Source organism: Equus caballus, chromosome 19 (assembly GCF_041296265.1).
Source record: "Equus caballus isolate H_3958 breed thoroughbred chromosome 19, TB-T2T, whole genome shotgun sequence".
NCBI lineage: Eukaryota > Metazoa > Chordata > Mammalia > Perissodactyla > Equidae > Equus > Equus caballus.
In genome coordinates this window covers 59,577,885-59,592,891 of record NC_091702.1, presented here as the reverse complement: position 1 = coordinate 59,592,891, position 15,007 = coordinate 59,577,885, and the positions used below count along the sequence as shown (strand labels likewise).

Sequence of the window (15,007 nt, the reverse complement as noted above, 5' to 3'; positions counted from 1 at the left end):
GAACAACTTCTACTTTTGTTTGGGAGAGTGAAAGAGTTATAGTACTGAAAAGAAATACCTAGGCCACGGTTCCTCCATCCTCAGCCTCAAGCACTGAGCATAGATAGTCATAAATTGTCATTAAACAAATAGATTTGGCCTGCTTGTAACATCTTGACTTCCACTTCTTTTATTTATTTATTTATTTATTTTTGCTGGGGAAGATTAGCCCTGAGCTAACATCTGTGCCAGTCTTCCTCCACTTTATATGTGGGTCGCTGCCACAGCATGGCTGATGAGTGGCGTAGGTCTGCACCCAGGATCCAAACCCAGAAGCCCCAACCCCAAAGTGGAGCATGCTGAACTTCACCACTACACCACAGGCTGGCTGCTGTTTTTGTATTTTTTTAAATATTTTTCTTTTTAACCTACTCTCAGATCATAGGGATGTTGAGAGGCTGTGCAAGAACCCTGGGGACTGCTGCCTTTTCTCAACAACTCTGACCAAATCATTTCCTTATGTAACATCATTTAATGATTCCTCATCATCTCTAGGGAATAAAATTTGACTCATTAACAAGGAAAACAAAATATTACATGCTAAAGCCCCTGATTACTTCCCGCCCACAACTCTGCCACTCACTGAAACTTTGATCAAGAGGAAACTAGCTGTAGTCCTTGAACATACACGCCGTCTCCCGCCTTCGTGTTCTTGCATTATCCCCATCCTCTCCCTGGAATTCTGTCCTCCCTTGTCCTCTTGGTAAATAACTATTCATTGCCCCAAACTCTGCTCAGACAGCGCCACACCTGTGAATTCTTTCTTGACCCTCTGCTCCATCCCCCAAAAGCAATCATCTCTTGTGCATGTGGAGGCCGCTTCTCTTCCTTATGTTCTCTCTGATGGCTCTGAGTCTGTGGAATGATTTTTTTCCATATCCCTTGCCTTCTGTTCGACTGGAGCTCCTTGGGGATCTGTCTGTATAAACTTTGTTTAGTGTATCTGAAAAGTTAGGGAACAGAGGGTTAACTTACCTTTAAGTAGAATATTATTTACATTTTGAAATAATATGCTCAGTATGTTTAAAGCAACAGGTCCATTAGTTATATAGTACAGAATGTCCAAAAAATCTGGAAACAGAGGAAAACATAGTGTATTTATTACGCTTTTTTCAGATTACCTCATTACTTTAAATTTAGAGGTACTTAACCTAAAAGGTTTCTGGAGTTTGAATAACATACGGAGCATATTGCTTGACAATGTAACTAAAATACTGTTTAAATATTATTATATCCTGTTTGCTGAATTCCCCACCCCTTCCAGTCCCAGCACCTAACACTGTGTCTGGTGCCTGACGCATCGTAAGTGTCCGCTGAATTGTTCTAAGCTGAACAAAGCAACAGGCTTTGTCCACTGGTCCACGGGCTTCTGGTTCTCGCTCCCCCCCGGTCCAGCTCTGTCTCTCCTTTTGGTGAGCTCTTACTAGCTTCAGTCCCTTTGTCAGTCACAGTCCTGTATGTGCTCTCGTTCAGTTTGAATTAATGCTTTTGCCTAGAGTGTAATTGCTTACATGTTTTAGACATTTATTAGGGAAGGGAGACCCCAGACTTTTCCTCGTTGATGACAGGACAAGTTATTGAGGGGTAGAGACAGTTAATGGAGCAATAGAGCAGATAAGGCCCTAAACCAACAAGTGGGTCATTCATTCATTTATTCAACAAATTTTTTTTTCCAGCACTCATTACCTGTCAGCCTCTGGCCAGGCAACAGCCTCCCAAACCTGCAGAGGCACCGTTTTCTACCCAGCATCTCCGGTTGTACTTGTGGCAGAATTTCCTACTGCTGGAAGCTTATGAGTGGGCAAATACTTTCTGTACCTTCTGAGACCACGAGGGCATGCCAAAACCAGCCACTTGAAGTAAGGGCTTTGCATGGATACATTTCCCTTGTCCATAACTGTTTAGTGAATAAGGAACTTTGTGTATATTTGTGCAAAATTTAAGAAATAATTGATAGCTATTTAATCACACCTCTGGAGCACAAATATATATATACCTAAAGTCCACATCCCTGACAAATGGTCTCACAGTAACAAACTGATCTCATATGATGAGACAGCTGCTTCTCTAGAAGGGTTCACTTAACATTTAATATAACAATACTCTAACTATCATACATGTTTGTTTATTTAGATATGTTAGCAACGTGCATATACTCACTTCAGGTAATTAATGAGGAAGAAAGCCTGTGATATAGTAGGTACAGTTGAATATACTTTTTAACATCATTAAAGTACATGTTGTACATCACTAGGGAGGAGATTCTAGAACTTTACATTCTTTAGTCCTGAGGAAAATAATGTGGAATATAGTAAGATATGAAGAATTAGTGGAGTCTGTATTTCTGAAGAGTGGCTATATTCTCTCACAAAAATCATTTTGGGAACTCTTGGCCCAAGAAGCATTTCTTAGATTACAGGTTTGAGAAATAGGGGGCAAGTGTCATCACCCCCAGTAAGGGGTATTTTTAGAAGTGCAGTTTTTATGTTTTTTTCCCTCAGAGACATTCAGGTCATGTCTCAATTGGCAAAGCAACCAAAAATATCCAGTCAGTTATCTGAGTAATTTAGGCCCCCAGATAAACCATCTTTGTTTGAATTACCTCAGCAGCATCACCCTTACAATCATATTAGCTTAAAGTAGCAACGGCAACATGATAGATTGGAAATATCTGGCGTCAGATGATGAAGATTAAAATCCCGACTCCTCATTTCTCAGCTCTGTGACCTTGGCCTTGCTGAGCTTCCTTCCTGTTTGGTTAACTCCTTGGTGAAACAGGTGTATCCCAATTGCCCTGTCTACCATTAGGGAGGTGTTGTGAACATCAAATAAGGTCCTGTGTGTGAAAACTGCACCTTGACCTGCAGAGCAGTTCAAATATATGTTTCTGATGTAGGTCATACAATTTTAGGTCAAAAGAAATATTCCTTGAATTTAAAAAATATCCCATTCCTGGGTATTTATCCAAAGAACTTGAAGTCAACAATTCAGAGAGACTTATGCACCCCTATGTTCATTGCAGCATTATTCACAATAACCAAGATGTGGAAGCAACCCAAGTGCCCATCGACTGATGCATGGGTAAAGAAGATGTGGTGTATATATACAATGGAATACTATGCAGCCATAAAAAGAGACAAAATCGTCCCATTTGCAACAACATGGATGGACCTTGAGGGTATTATGTTAAGGTAAAGAAACCAGACAGAGAAAGACAAACACTGCATGACTTCACTCATATGTGGAAGGTAAACAAACACATGGACAAAGAGAACAGATTAGTGGTACCAGAGGGGAAGGGGGTTGGAGAGTGGGCAAAAGGGGTAAAGGGGCACATATGTATAGTGACAGATAAAAATTAGACTATTGGTGGTGAGCACGATGCAGTCTATACAGACACTAATTAATAATGTACACCTGAAATTACACAATGTTATAAATCATTATGATCTCAATGAAGTAAAATAAATATTCCTTGAAATTAATTAAGGAAATATTCAAATTGTTTCTTGGCATCACTCACAGAATAGAATTCTCTAAATTAGATACCCAAAAACCACTTTCTCAAATGTTTGTCCATTTTGGGTTTTCTTGTATTTGATCAGTAAAATGAGTTCTGATCCTACTGTAGCTACTAAACAATTTCTACTCTGACTCCTAAACCAGTGAAGAAAGCATCAGTGCAGTGACCATAAGTATCATTGACTTCTCTTGTCATTTGACAGTTTATTTTACTATGCCTTCACTGGATTCATTATTAGCATCTGTGCTGATAGCCTTGAACAAACATTAATAAATTCTGTAGCCATTTATCCAAACATTTGTGAGTTTATATGCAAGGCAGATGAGAAAACTGAGGATCAAATAAGTCCTTTTCTATTGTAGATCCTCACATTTGATTATGAAACCGCTTTTTTCCTAAGCAAAAAGATGCGATGAATTCATAATTCTAAACTAGTGCTGTTGAAACTGGAAGTGAAAGGAAAATGTATTCATAAAAATAGCTGTATAAGACTTAAGCAACAAGAGGCATCATAACGCAAAACAACACCCATTTCTTCCAGTTAAGTTTTCTTAAATGAGATGGGTCTGCTTCATTTCTCACCTCTATCTTCCCCTATAGTTTGGTGATTAACGATTAAAATGTGTATCCTTTTCATAATAATTGCATTAACATGCCCCCCACCACCACCTAACTACTGGTAAAAACAGAAGAAAAATTATTGTAAAATTGAAATACAAAGAAAGCCTAACTCAAAACATTTTTTTTGTTTATTTTGGGTAAGGAGAGGGAAAATTTGAGCATCACTGCCCTAAATAAGTTACGTAAGAACTGTATGTAAAACTAAGTTTGTTACATCTTTATATCCTATGAGGTTATAAGCATCTTGAGCAACTGGTCAAATTGAGCTCCTTTCCAACAGGTAAGGAGACCAGGTCTGAGAATATTCTGGAGTCCTCTACAGAGGGGAGGGCAGTGATTGGCAACTCCCATCTCTTTACAAACAAGAAGCCATGTTCTCTGGAGGTTTCCCTGGAAAGGCCAAGAAGTGAGTAACGTTCAGATGCAGGGTTGCAAAGGTGTCCAGGGGATTCTAATATGAATATCTGTGTGTGTGGGCACGTTAAAGAGACTCCGCAGAGGCGAATGTTCAAAACACTAGAAAACACCCACTAGAATTATTAATGCCTCTTCAGGGTTATGATTGTATTTTCCTGATTAATGTGGTAAATTAAACTGTTCTTAAGTGAACAGAATAAAAGATAGGTTGGTGTCTACACAAGAGTACTATAGATGACGAGAGAAGGGGTTTCGTGATCCACAGTGCCAATGAGTGGATTTCCCAAGCAGAATCAGTCTGTGTCACAAGAAAAGGAAAGAATGAGTTGGAAACCCTCACAGCATCTCCACAGCTCCCGGTCATTTGTAACTTTATTCTATTTCCAATCTTCCTTGATGAACAAGGGGCCTGATTTCTTGCTTTTCATTAGCTCGGTTTTCAATGTTGTCTGAGAGAGACGGGTTTGCCAGCAAAAGCTCCATAGCCATGAGTTACAGTGAATTCAGCGGGGTGACCACAGCCTGGCGGAGATGGACTTGACTGCGAGCGGCTTGGAACGCTGTACCCCTGGCCTCAGCGCTCGGGACTTCTCTCTGCAGAGTGTGTGTGTCAATCTGCACAATGTCTCTTTTAGTATATAAACTTCCAAAGAACACGCAAAATTTATATTTTACTCATTCTATATAAAGGTTCTAGAACAGGGCTGTGAAAAATCAGCTGCTCTGTTTTTGGAGACGTTCCCTATAGCTTATTAATTATTAGTGAGTAAAATTTAATAGTGGTAATTTTTTGAGAAATTAAAATACTAGTAAATAATAGTTGACATTTTTTTCCAACTGTGAACTCATGTAACAGTTAATTCCCGAGTACCCACTATGTACCAGGCACTCTTCTAGGGCCTGAGGTTACAGCAAGTGTTAAGGGCAGAATTATGTCTCCCCGCTAAATTCAGATGTTGAAGCTTGACCCCTAATGTGATGGCATTGGGAGGTGGGGCCTTTGGAAAGTAATTAGGATTAGATGAGGTCATGAGGGGGACCCTCATGATGAGATTAGTGCCCTTATAAGAAGAGGCACATGCACAAAAAAGTCATATGAAGACATAACGGGATGGCAGCCACCTACAAGCCAAGAAAAGAGGCCTCAGAATGAAACTTACTTGCCAGCACCTTGATCTCAGGCTTCCAGCCTCCAGAAAAATGAGAAATAAATTTATGTCATTTCAGCCACTCAGTCTACAGTATTTTGTTATGGCAGCCCGAGCAGACTACGACAGCAAGAAACAAAACTGACAAATAACATAGAAGTAAAATCTACAGTGTGTCAGGTGGTTATAAGCACAGGGGACAGAAATAAAGGTGGGAAGGACAATGGGTGGGGGTTATAATTTCTTAAAGGAAGACTTCACTGAGAGGGTGACCTTTAATTAATGACCTGAAGGAGGTGAAGAGCCAGCTGTGCAGCATGGGGACAGAGCAGGCCAGGGGGAGAGCAAGTGCCAAGACTCTGAAGCATGAGTGCGCCTAGCAGGGGAGAGCCAGGAGGCGGGTGTCCCTGGAGTAGGTGGGGACAGGAGAGGAGGAACAGATGGGGTGAGAGGTAACGAGTGGGTGGTGTGGACCCATAGCACCTTGAGGTCGTGGTGAGGGCATGGCCTTTATTCAGAGTGATCACAGAGGGTTCTGAGCAGAGGCGTGACCTGAGCTGTCTTATGTTTTATGAGGAGCACTCTGTCTGCTGAGTTGAAAATAACTAGAAAGAGCCCGGCTGGAAGCAGGGAGACAGGAGCTACTGCAGTGGCCGAGGTAGGAGATGACAGTGCAGAGTGGCGGTGGTGGAATTAGTGAAACGTGGCATATGTGTTTTGAAGGAAGAGCCAATAGTATTTGCTGAGAGCTTGGATGTGGGGTGTGAAAGAGAGGAGTTTTTAAAAACAACAAGGCTGGACTTGGAGCTAGAGAAAGGTTGGGCTGCCATTACCTGAATTGGGGAAGACTGTATGAGGAGCAGGGTGGGAGGGAGAAATTGGGATATTTTAAGTGCAAAATACCCCTTATGTATTCAAGTAGAAATACCAGACAGGCAATTGGATATACAAGTCTTGGGGTTCAGGGGAAACATTTCAGTCTGAGCTGGAGATAAAAATTTAGGAGTTCATTTAAAGCTCTGTAAAGTGCAAGGATGCTATTCAAAATATGTGACAACCAGTATGGTAATGGTACTAACCAATCAGAAGGTACTGGAGCACAGTTCTAAAGTGCCAGGTATTAACATTTTAGAAACTAGGTCATGGGTAGGTGTGGGGGTCCCAGAGAGAGGCTGGAGTCGGGGGGTGGGAGAGGGCATCAGAGTTTGAGAGCAGCCCTTTCCTAATGGGAATGGAAATACGTCAACATTTTATCAAGCAGTATAGCATACCAGTGCACAGCAGTTGGAAAACAGCCCTGAAGGAGTATAGAGAAGGAAAAGAACAAGAAGTTCAAGGATGCCCTGGGCAGCCCAGTATTTGGAGGTTGGGGATAAGAGGAGGACAGCAGAAGAGACTGAGGAGAAAGAGCCGGTGACACAGGAGAAACGCCAGGAAGGTGGTGTCCTAGAACAGTGACTCTCGGGTCCAGTTTGCCTGAGATGGTCCAAGCTGGTATCTGCGTCAGTGTATTGAGAACTAGTGCCCATCTTTCACTCTCAAAAATGTCTTTATTCTGATGAAAACTTATGTGGTCTCCTTACAAAGAAGCCAAGTGAAAAAAGTAGTTTAAGTGGAAGGAATGACCAACTATTTAAAATGCTGCTGCTAAGTGAAGTAAGAGGAGGACTGAGAACTGGCCACTGGATTCAGTCTCACGGAGGCCACCTTGTCAGGAAAGCAACTTTGGTGGCGCAGGAGGCATGACAACCATAAGTCAGAGGAGAATGGGAAGAGAGCAACTGATGGCACTGAACAGAGACAAATCTCTTCAGAAGTTTTGCTCTTAAAAAAAAGGCTGAAAATTGATGAGGAGTGGGTGGTTGGAAGGGAAGGGGAGTCAAGACAGGGTTCAGGTAATGCGGTGGACTGAATGCACGTGTCCCCCCAAATCTGTATGTCAAAGCCTAAGCCCCAGTGTGATGGTGGGCCTCTGGGACGTGATTAGGTCCGACGGTGGAGCCCTCGTGAATGGGATTAGCGCCTTATAAAGGAGACCCCAGAGAGCAAGAGCTGCATTGTATGAGTGACTATATTAACATTATGTATTAAAATATCTTCTTTAACCTAAAAGTTCCTATTTTTCTTCGGATTTTAAGCATTTTCCTGGGCCCCTCAAAGTAAGGTGGGCCCTAGGCACGGTGCCTGCTGTGCCTGTAGAGCCGTGGCCCTGGATCTCATTAAGGAGGAGAAAGGGGTAGGTTTGTGCACAACGCAGGGTTGGCCTGAGACAGAAGCCCTCGTTGTTCATCCACAGGAAGAAGAACGAAGGCCAAGAACAGGGGCGCAGGTACGGGGTAGACGTCATACTGGGAGTTTGTGCAGGGTGGGTATTTTGGGGTTTTTTCCCTGCTTGTTTCTTTTTCTCAACTAAATCATAAGCACAGTCATAAACTAAGAGTGGGGATGGTGGAGGAGGTAAAGAGGTTTGAAGAGAGGAAAACAGATGGAACAGCCGCCAGGGGTGTGGGAGAGTGGCTGGACTGGGGAAAATGCAGTAGGATTCCGGGGCAGCACTGAAAGCCCCCCTAAGGTTAGGTGAGGAATGTAAAAGGAGACCAGGCAGCATGAGTTGCGTGGCTTTTCTCTAGCCACGTTCAGCTGCCCAGTGGCATGGCAGAGCAGGAGGAGAGTTGGAATCAAGCAGGGATGGAGTTTACCAAGGGAGCACAACGAAGCGAGAAGCAGCAGGGCAGTTAACATGTATGCAAAAGTGTGCTTGTAATAACGGACACGGAATTCAAGCTGGGTAAGGACGGAAGAGGGGATATGAGGGGACTGAGGACATCGAAGATGGGGCTTGAGCGTAGATCCTGGTGGGTCCAAAGAGCTGGAGTTAAACTGTAGAGGAAGTGAATTGGAGTGGTGGCCGATGATGGGGTGAGAATCAGATGTTTGAAATAGAGATGATGGAGGGATGTGCAGTTCTTAATGAGGAGATCTACAGGTAACACTCGATATTTGTTATGCAGACTGCAAATAATACTCCATAATCCCATAGACTTTCCAAATGTAACCACTGTTAAAAATTTGATCAAATGTGTATCACACATACATATATACATACAAAACACACAGTGCTTCAGTTTTGGTTTAATTATTTTCTTACATAAATGGGATCATGCTACATTATCCCATTCCTTATTTTTTCACTTAACAATATATTCTGGAATTTTCATGACCGTTTACATAGATCTACCTCATTTCTTAATGGCTTTTTTTTTTTTTTTAGTTATATGAACTTCCAATTGAACGATCTACTGGAATATTCTAAACCTGTTTCATGTTTATCATGGCGGGTGGAATGGGAAACTAACGAAGCTCAGGTCTGGGTTCTTCGCTTTCTCAGACCCTTTCCACGACCCTGGGCGGGGGTTAGCAGAATATTCATATGGCCGTAGGTTTTTGGAAAATTTACAAGAGTAAGATATTTCAAACATGATTGGTTAAGACCAAGTCTCTTTCCACATTTCCTCCATGGCACGTTCCCTGTTTTGGACGGTGTTGTAGAGACTGTGAGCATTCAAATAAATACTCACTTCCAACTGAATTCACTTCTGAGTAGATATGCATTTTCATACCTAATTTTGAATTCTTTTTCTTAAAGAGGGCCTTTACGACTGAATAAGCTTTAGACCCTACGAAGCCTGGATCTGCCTCTACAGGTTTAGCACTTCTCCTTAACAGCCTATTTCCTCAGTGATGTCTAGACCCCTGGCTATTCCTGCTGACCCCAACATGTGTTGCTGAATCACATAGCGAGAGTTCTCCCCCCTCCCTTGCCTCTTCCTTCCCCTTCTGTGAAAGCCAGCAGTGAGGTGGCCAGAGGACTTTCACTTTCCTGGATCCAGTTATTGCCCCTCAAACTGATTTTAGGTAATTATGAAAACACGCAAATAACTCTGATTGTCTCCAGTGCTCTAATTTGGAGTGTTTATTTCTGTCATTGTTGCCTTAATCTCTGCATCAAAGCAGATAATCATTAACTGAGAATTTTAGATATACAAGATAATTTAGAGATTATCTAATCCTCTCCTCTCTCCTTTTAGAGCTTTGAGAGCTGAGATGCAGAGTAGAAGGCCCTATGACTGTTTATGATTCTACAGAGAAGGCTAATCATTTCTTAAGTAAGGCCGGGGCCTGTGTTAAGTGGGAGGTGAGAAAATGGAGTGAGGCAGGTCCCGGCTCAGAGACGGAACACTGCTCACCACCCGCTTGTAAAATTCAAGCACGGCTCCCCGGCTAACAGACACTAATGACTATAATAAATTAAGGAGGGTTTAGTTAGGCAATAAACAATTACAGCTGAAAACAGGGTGTAAACTTGATACCTTAATTAGTGTATTGACCAATAGCTCTTTCTGGGTTAAGAACCCTAGCCTTAATTCAGCCATAATATCTGTGTTCTTTTTTTTTTTTTTTAATGTACTAGGACTAAACCACGTTCAATATTCAAATAATAATTTCACAGAGTAAGGTATTAGAAAAACACAGAGACTCAAAATAAACCCAAGTTTGGCCACACTTTCCTCTATGAGTGATGATACTTTGACTTACCTCACAGTATTATGAAGATTAACAAGATTATGCCTATAAGTATTCTAAGCTCTTTGGATTTAAAAGCTGCAGTTGGCTGGCAGTGACATTTCCTTTATGTCTGGCCTGTGTGGTTCATGTGGTAATGAGATATGACTGTAAAGTAGGGAGACTAACTTTGGACAAGCATACCCCCTTAAGACTCATGCATCCAAACCTTTGTCCTGCCATGTGGTCACGATGGGAGACTGGGTACTTATTTTGAGGAGGCTGCCATTGCTTAACACATTTTCTGAACTGCTCTTTAGGAACTGCTTCGGAGGGAGCTTATGAGACATGGGAGAAAAGCAGCCTACTTATGGTTTACAGAAACTGTAGAAATACATAAAAGTCTTTAAAAACAACAACAACTCATTTGGCAGGTAACTCAGTACCCTGCAGAGACAAAGTTCTCTGTCTAGCAAAGAGGCAATTGCATAAGAAGGCATATGTCAGGTTGAAACTCCTATAGAGTTGTTATAAGGCTATCAAAAGCATTTTTAAGCACATCTATGCATGTGACATTCTCCTGGAAGATAGGAAGAGGAATTTTTTGAATATGAAAAGTAAGACATCTAGCGAGCAGTGATTTGACAGGTCATATGCTGGCCAATGATTTTAACAAGAGTGAACATCTGTGTAGTACCTTATAATTATTTAAGCATTTCTATTGTACATTGGTTCATCTTATCTTCACAACCCTAAGATATTGCAAAGACAGACAGTATTATCATCTTCATTTTACTTATGTAAAAATTCAAGCTTAAAAAGTTGAGACAAGACCGAGTTGACACAATTAATAAATGAAGCGAACCTCAGACCCACCTCTTCTAACTTTTCACCCTGACTTTCAACATTATAACTAAGGTTTTCTAAAGTATGGTATGAAAAATTCTGGACCCCCCAATATGGTAAGTATAGTGATTTTATAATATACCAATAAATTCTTTGACATTACTCCTTTCAAAATTTGGAGCCTAAGAAAAAGGGTGGAATCTAATTCACCTTCTCTTGAGTGTGGGGTGGGTTTAGTGACTCATTAGTAGGTGTGATGGTGTGTAACTTCTGAGACTAGGTCATAAAAGACATTACAGCTTTCTCCTCGCTCTCTTGTAGATTGTTCACTCTAGGGGAAGCCGGCTGCCATGCCATGAGTGTATTCAACCAGCCCTGTGGAGAGGTCCCCATGGTGAGGAACTGAGGCCTCCTGCCAACAGCCATGTGAGTGCGCCATCTTGAAAGCAGATCTTTCAGGCCCAGTCCAGCCTTCATATGACTACAGCCTCAGCCAACATCTTTGCTAAAACCTGAGGAGAGACTCTGACCCAGAATCACATTGCTAAGCCACTTCCTGATTCTCTGAAGCTATATAAGATAATAAAGCTTTTTGCTTTAAGTCTGTAAGTTTTGGGTAATTTGTTATTCAGTAATAGATAACTAATACAGTCCTTAAAGTATTCTATGATCAATTAAACTTGGGAAATCCTCTTAAAGATTCATAATGTCCAGTAGAGTATAAAGGTTCTTGAAAAGTCCTGCAGCAAAGCAGCCTGTTTTTACTTTTTTATAAAGCAATTTCAAGTCCCCTTTAACAAAACATCCTTTGCAGCCCAAAGAACTAGTTTGGGACACTTTGAACTATAGCAGTCTGGGTCACTAGCCATTTCAGTTAACTGTAAACTTCCAAGTGAGCATTTAGACCAAATATCAAAAACTACACTACAAATCTAGCACACGTTTGGGCCTCTATTGGACATCCTCCAAAGCAAGGGCTTGGATTCTTTACAAACGTCAATGTCATAAAAGACAAAAACGTTTGGGGCAGATTAAAGGAAACTAAGAAGACATGTCAACTACGTGCAATCCTTGATTCTTCCTTAAATTTTAGACCAGAAAAAAAAATAGTCATAAAGGACATTATTGAGACACTTTGAGGAATTTAAGTTTGGATGGTAGGTTAGAGAATAGTATTGTATTAATGTTAAATTGTCCAATTATAAGAATCATACTGTGGTTATGTAGGAAAATGTCCTTTTTCTTAGGTGATAACATGCTGAAATCTGTAGGGCTAAAGTGTCAAAATACCTGTAACTCTCAAATAATTCAGAAAAAATGTGGTGTGTGTATTTGTTTGTGTGTATGTGAGAGGGATAGAGGGCGAATGTGAAGAGAAGAATCTCAAGGCCTCTGGAAGCACAACTACACATGAAGGTGTGGCGCAGGAGATGAAGGCCCACGCCTTGATGGCTGACTTTCAAGGTCTCTGCTCAGAGGCAGCCCTGAAAAACTGATGCAGGAAGTGAAATGCCTGTTCTGGGCTCTTCCCATTACTGAATCCTCCTCACCCTTCCGGTTATAGCATAAATCTCTCTTCCCGACCATCCTATCTGAAAAGGTATGCTCCATCACAAAGCACTCTGTAAATCTCATAACACTTTCTCGGTCTTTAAATATCAAGTGTATTTATTCTACACGTCTTTATTGCTTCTCTTGTCCCACTGGATGGTATGTCCCCTGAGGACATGAATACTGCGTCTTCCATTTACTGCTCTCCTCCTATAACATGTACTCACTATATTTTTTAGAGTGAATTAATGTCCTTTCCACTCTTCCTTTTCTACTGCATGGTAGTCCCAGGTGACTTCTCACATTCAAGAGGTGCCAAGTGCTTTTATGCTACACTCACACACACATACACACACACACCAGTGTCAATGCCCCATATCATATGATGATTACTTGTCTCCACAATCAGATTTTCCCTAGAAGTTAGCTGAGTGTCTGGCCTTAACAGACAGAGTGCTGGTTGAATAGCGTCCCCCAGAAATTCATGTCCACTCAGACCTCAGAATGCAACATTATTTGAAAATAAGGTATTTGCAGACATAATTAGTTAAGTTAAAATGAGGTCATACTGGATTAAGGTGTCCCCTAATCCGATGACTGGTGTCCTTATAAGAAGTGAAACAGAGGCACACAAACACACAGACACAGTGGGAAGAATGCCATGAGGAGGTGGGTGTCGTGATTGGAGCACTCCATCTACAGGACAAGGATCACCAAGGATTCCTGGCAACCACCAAAAGCTGGGAAGAGACGAGGAAGTGTTCTCCCCTAGAGCTTCCAGTGAGAGCGTGGCCCTGCTGACACCTGGATTTTAGACATCTAGCCTCCAGAACTGGGAGACAATAAATTTCTGTCATTCTAAGCCACCTGGTTTGTGGTAATTTGTTATGGCAGCCTAGGAAATGAAAACAGATGGTTTGTATAGATAGTTGTAAAACTTAACTAATGTGCTCAGATAGACCCTTCCCAGGTAAGCCTCCACTGTAGGCCTATAAACCCACTACAGTAACTGGCCCTGTGGGTCATCTCAGAGACTGACCACATGGAAAGAGTTTTGATAACAAATCCCCAGCCTACCAACTTGTTAAATAGGGGATGACAATTTACTTGTCATCCCTCTCAGAATATTTGCATTTTAATAGGGCACTTGGTCATTTCAATATTCTGGGATCCCTTTACTCAGGAGGGTTTCCTGAGTGCACACTCTGTCAGGTGGGGCTACAGGTCAGCCAGAGAACCAGCCTGGGACATGGAACCAGCTTTCCCTGAGTGCTTGACATCACACCCTAGAGCTCTCCACCTGCTCATGCAATGAGCTCGAGGAACCTACTGGATAGTCTACCTGCGGAATACAACAACACGTATATCTTCTATGGAAGAAGAGCATACTCTATCTGGAAAAGTTATTCTCAGTGTGAGCACAGTTTGGGGAGATATAAACAAAAAGTGAAGAGGAGGAAAATTCACCAGCCATATAACCAGTCAAGCAAGGTTCCGCTAATCAACATTGGAGAACCTCACAGCACATCGTCTCTCGGCTTTGCTCCCAGCTCTCTGGCCTCTTGTCCTCCCCCTCCTTTAAATGCCCATCTCCTTCTGTCCATCCTGCAAATTGTTAATGTTTTTTACCTTTTTGTCCTGGGTCCTCTTTTTTTGTCATCCGACATACTTTCCTTTGAGTTTTGCATCTGTTTCCATTGGTCTCCGTTACCATGCAATATATGGAGACGTCGCCCCAATCTTTAACTCTAAACCAGGACTTCCTCCTACGCCACACACCATTAAATTCAACTGCTTACTAGATGACCCCCCTTGGACATTCCACAAATATCTCAAGTTCAGCGTCTCCAAAACCCAACCAATTGCTTTCACCACCAAATCTGCTTTTCTATCACTATCTAGCATGTTGCTTAAGTGAGAAACCTCAGTGTAACGAGCTCAATAATGCTCAGACTGTACTGCTTTTATTTGTCCTAAATTTAGTTCTTTCGAGCTTCAAGGGCAACCAAACTTCTAGTTCTCTCTGATTTTGTGAATACATTTTTGCCTACCCTTTCGTTGATCCATCATTTCTCCTTTCAGACTATAATCTTAATTTCCAAAGCCCAGCTCCATTTTTTTCAGGGCTTTAATAATTACCTTGGTCTTCTCCAACTCTTTTGTAAAAGTCTCGGAATAATCTAAATTTCTAACAATAGAGTCTGGTTACTGAAATTGTGACACATCAATATGATGAAGTATTAAAAATCATGTTCTAGATGAATATTTAATAACCTAAGAAATGCTTATGATTTCATAT

General features: G+C 41.6%; 1 protein-coding gene across 1 annotated transcript in view; it reads left to right on the top strand.

The window, feature by feature from the left end:
* Positions 1-11,766, top strand: part of LOC111768972 (basic salivary proline-rich protein 1-like) — a 29,948-nt gene extending 18,182 nt beyond the window's left edge. Inside the window, exons 5-8 of the mRNA XM_070242513.1 lie at positions 1,716-1,898; positions 3,062-3,230; positions 4,464-4,589; positions 11,479-11,766. The gene's annotated coding sequence lies outside the window, so the exon portion shown is untranslated. The remainder of the gene's footprint in view (positions 1-1,715; positions 1,899-3,061; positions 3,231-4,463; positions 4,590-11,478) is intronic.
* Positions 11,767-15,007: the final 3,241 nt, after the last annotated feature.